Source organism: Melopsittacus undulatus, chromosome 12 (genome assembly GCF_012275295.1).
Source record: "Melopsittacus undulatus isolate bMelUnd1 chromosome 12, bMelUnd1.mat.Z, whole genome shotgun sequence".
NCBI lineage: Eukaryota > Metazoa > Chordata > Aves > Psittaciformes > Psittaculidae > Melopsittacus > Melopsittacus undulatus.
Window position 1 is genome coordinate 328,158 of NC_047538.1, and position 4,961 is coordinate 333,118.

Genomic DNA, 4,961 nt, shown 5'->3' on the forward strand with positions numbered 1-4,961 from the left:
TACCTTCCCTGGAGGAGTCTGGGGCTGCTACCTGGGATTGCACGTTCCTAAAGAGTAGAGTGAATCATTCCAAGAAATACTACGATGGACAGACTGTAGTATCCAGGAAGAGAGATCTTCAGAGACAAAAAGAAGTACATCCCAAGTACCTTCCCTGGAGAAATGTATACCTGCTACCTGTGATCTCTGATTCCTAAAGGATGGCCTGAATGTCAAAAGGAAATGCTTTGTAATAGAGCCTGGAGCACCCTGGAGAAGAGATCTTTCCGCAAAAGAGGAAATTCATGTCTGGTACCTTCCTTGGAGGAGTCTGGGGCTGCTACCTGGGATCTCACACTCATAAAGAGTAGGGTGCATCATTCCAAGAAATACTACGATGGACAGACTGTAGTATCCAGGAAGAGAGATCTTCAGAGACAAAAAGAAGCACATCCCAAGTACCTTCCCTGGAGGAGTCTGGGGCTGCTACCTGGGATCTCAGGCTGTTAAAGAAGATCTCAAAAGACTCTGGGAGATGCCTTGGACGACGCTTTGGTGAATCCCAGGAGACAGATCCTCTTGGAAGAGAGGAAATTCACTCAGGTACCTCCCCTGGAGGAGTCTGGGGCTGCTACCTGGGATCTCACACTCCTAAAGAGTAGGGTGAATCATTCCAAGAAACACTATGATGGAGAGCCTGTAGTAGCCAGGAAGAGAGATCTTCATGGACAAAAAGAAGCACATCCCAAGTACTTTTCCCGGGAGGAGTCTGGAGCTGCTACCTGGGATCTCAGGCTGTTAAGGAAGATCTCAAAAGACTCTGGGAGCTGCCTTGGAGGAGTCTTGGGTGAATCCCAGGGAAGAGATCCTCTTGGAACAGCGGAAACTTTACTCAGGTACCTTCCCTGGAGGAGTCTGGGGCTGCTACATGGGATTTCACGTTCCTAAAAAGTAGAGTGAATCATTCCAAGAAATACTACGATGGACAGACTGTAGTATCCAGGAAGAGAGATCTTCAGAGACAAAAAGAAGCACATCCCAAGTACCTTCCCTGGAGGAGTCTGGGGCTGCTACCTGGGACCTCAGGCTGGTAAAGAAGCTCTGACTATACTCTGGAGTATGCCTTCAAGGAGCCTTGGGTGAACCCCAGATAAGGGAGATTCCTCCAATATAGGAAATGTATATTGGGTGTCTTTCCCGGAGGAGTCTGGGGTTGCCATCCCGGATCTCTGATTCCTAAGTAACAGTCTAACTGATTCCAGGAAAAGCTATGCAATAGGTCAAGGAGCATGCTGGAGAAGAGATCTTTAAGCAAAAGAGGAAATGCATCTTGGGGATCTTCCCTGGAGAAGTCTGGGGCTGCTACCTGGGATCTGACATTGTTAAAGAAGAGCTCAAAAAACTCTGGGAGATGCCTTGGAGGAGTCTTGGGTGAATCCCAGGGAAGAGATCCTCTTGGAACAGCGGAAACTTTACTCAGGTGCCTTCCCTGGAGGAGTCTGGGGCTGCTAATTGGGATCTCACTCTCCTAAAGAATAGGGTGAATCATTCCAAGAAATACTATGCTGGAGAGGCTGTAGTATCCAGGAAGAGAGATCTTCAGAGACAAAAGGAAGCATATCCCAAGTACCTTCCCTGGAGAAATGTATACCTGCTACCTGTGATCTCTGATTCCTAAAGGATGGCCTGAATGTCAAAAGGAAATGCTTTGTAATAGAGCCCGGAGCACCCTGGAGAAGAGATCTTTCCGCAAAAGAGGAAATTCATGTCTGGTACCTTCCCTGGAGGAGTCTGGGTCTGCTTCCTGGGATCTCACACTCCTAAAGAGTAGGGTGAATCATTCCAAGAAATACTATGCTGGAGAGCCTGTAGTAGCCAGGAAGAGAGATCTTCAGAGACAAAAAGAAGCACATCCCAAGTACCTTCCCTGGAGGAGTCTGGGGCTGCTACCTGGGATCTCAGGCTGTTAAGGAATATCTCAAAAGACTCTGGGAGATGCCTTGGAGGACGCTTGGGTGAATCCCAGGAGACAGATCTTCTTGGATGAGAGGAAATTCACTCAGGTACCTCCCCTGGAGGAGTCTGGGGCTGCTACCTGGGACCTCAGACTGGTAAAGAAGCTCTGACTATACTCTGGAGTATGCCTTGAAGGAGCCTTGGGTGAACCCCAGATAAGGGAGATTCCTCAAATAGAGGAAATGTATATTGGGTGTCTTTCCCGGAGCAGTCTGGGGTTGCCATCCCGGATCTCTGATTCCTAAGTAACAGTCTAACTGATTCCAGGAAAAGCTATGCAATAGGTGAAGGAGCATGCTGGAGAAGAGATCTTTAAGCAAAAGAGGAAATGCATCTCGGGGATCTTCCCTGGAGAAGTCTGGGGCTGCTACCTGGGATCTGACATTGTTAAAGAAGAGCTCAAAAGACTCTGGGAGATGCCTTGGAGGAGTCTTGGGTGAATCCCAGGGAAGAGATCCTCTTGGAACAGCGGAAACTTTACTCAGGTGCCTTCCCTGGAGGAGTCTGGGGCTGCTACCTGGGATCTCACACTCATAAAGAGTAGGGTGAATCACTCCAAGAAATACTATGCTGGAGAGCCTGTAGTATGCAGGAAGAGAGATCTTCAGAGACAAAAAGAAGCACATCCCAAGTACCTTCCCTGGAGGAGTCTGGGGCTGCTACCTGGGATCTCAGGCTGTTAAAGAAGATCTCAAAAGACTCTGGGAGATGCCTTGGAGGACGCTTGGGTGAATCCCAGGAGACAGGTCCTCTTGGAAGAGAGGAAATTCACTCAGGTGCCTACCCTGGAGGAGTCTGGGGCTGCTACCTGGGATCTCACTCTCCTAAAGAATAGGGTGAATCACTCCAAGAAATACTATGCTGGAGAGCCTGTAGTATCCAGGAAGAGAGATCTTCAGAGACAAAAGGAAGCACATCCCAAGTACCTTCCCTGGAGAAATGTATACCTTCTACCTGTGATCTCTGATTCCTAAAGAATGGCCTGAATGTCAAAAGGAAATGCTTTGTAATAGAGCCCGGAGCACCCTGGAGAAGAGATCTTTCCGCAAAAGAGGAAATTCATGTCTGGTACCTTCACTGGAGGAGTCTGGGGCTGCTACCTGGGATCTGAGATTGTTAAAGAAGAGATCAAAAGCCTCTGGGAGAAGTCTTGGAAGAGTCTTGGGTGAATCCCAGGGAACAGATCATCTTGGAACACAGGAAACTTTACTCAGGTACCTTCCCTGCAGGAGTCTGGGGCTGCTACCTGGGAGGTAAAATACCTAAAGAATAGGCTGAAGGATTCCAGGAAATACTATGCAGGAGAGGCAGGACCATCCTGGAGGAGAGATCTTGGACCAAAAGACAAAGCACAGCTCAAGTGCTTTCCCTTGAGGAGTGTGGGGCTGACCCGCACAGTCTCAGATCCCAGAAAATGCTGAAGGATTTCATGAACTACTATGCTGAAGAGCCAGGAGCATCCTGGAGGAAAGATCTTGAAGAAAAAGAGAAGAAAAGCACATCTCATGTATCTTCCCTGTAGGAGTCTGGGGCTGCTACCTGGGATTTCACGTTCCTAAAGAGTAGAGTGAATCATTCCAAGAAATACTACGATGGACAGACTGTAGTATCCAGGAAGAGAGATCTTCAGAGACAAAAAGAAGCACATCCCAAGTACCTTCCCTGGAGGAGTCTGGGGCTGCTACCTGGGATCTCAGGCTGTTAAGGAATATCTCAAAAGACTCTGGGAGATGCCTTGGAGGACGCTTGGGTGAATCCCAGGAGACAGATCCTCTTGGATGAGAGGAAATTCACTCAGGTACCTCCCCTGGAGGAGTCTGGGGCTGCTACCTGGGACCTCAGGCTGGTAAAGAAGCTCTGACTATACTCTGGAGTATGCCTTGAAGGAGCCTTGGGTGAACCCCAGATAAGGGAGATTCCTCCAATATAGGAAATGTATATTGGGTGTCTTCCCCGGAGGAGTCTGGGGTTGCCATCCGGGATCTCTGATTCCTAAGTAACAGTCTAACTGATTCCAGGAAAAGCTATGCAATAGGTCAAGGAGCATGCTGGAGAAGAGATCTTTAAGCAAAAGAGGAAATGCATCTCGGGGATCTTCCCTGGAGAAGTCTGGGGCTGCTACCTGGGATCTGAGATTGTTAAAGAAGAGCTCAGAAGACACTGGGAGATGCCTTGGAGGAGTCTTGGGTGAATCCCAGGGAAGAGATTCTCTTGGAACAGCGGAAACTTTACTCAGGTGCCTTCCCTGGAGGAGTCTGGGGCTGCTAATTGGGATCTCACTCTTCTAAAGAATAGGGTGAATCATTCCAAGAAATACTATGCTGGAGAGCCTGTAGTATCCAGGAAGAGAGATCTTCAGAGACAAAAGGAAGCACATCCCAAGTACCTTCCCTGGAGGAGTCTGGGGCTTCTACCTGTGATCGCAGGGTGTTAAAGAAGCTCCGAGTACACTCTGGAGTATGCCTTGAAGGAGCCTTGGATGAACCCCAGATAAGGGAGCTTCCTCCAATATAGGAAATGTATATTGGGTGTCTTCCCCAGAGGAGTCTGGGGTTGCCATGTCCTGGAAGAGTTGGGGGCTTCTGCCTGCGATCTCAGGTTGTTAAATAATAGGCTAAATGTGAAGCGAAATGCTTTGTGAGAGAGAAAGGAGCATCTTTGAGGGGAGGTATTTTAGGAAAAGTGGAAATACATCTCTGGTACCATTCTTGGAGCGTTCTAGCATCCATTTATTTATAGAAATATTATTAAAAGAAGAGCTGTGGGCCAGCTGCGGTCTGTGGAGCACATGTCCAGCCGCTTGCTCCGCCCACCCCCCCTGCTGGCGATTGGTGCCAAGACAGCCACAGCCCTGACTCGGCTCCATGGGATAGGAGCAGGGAACAGCTTCTCTTGTCCGTGACCAGGCTCCTGCTGGCCAGAAACAGCCCCGTTGCAAGCAGGAGGAGCAGAACCCCCCCCACCCC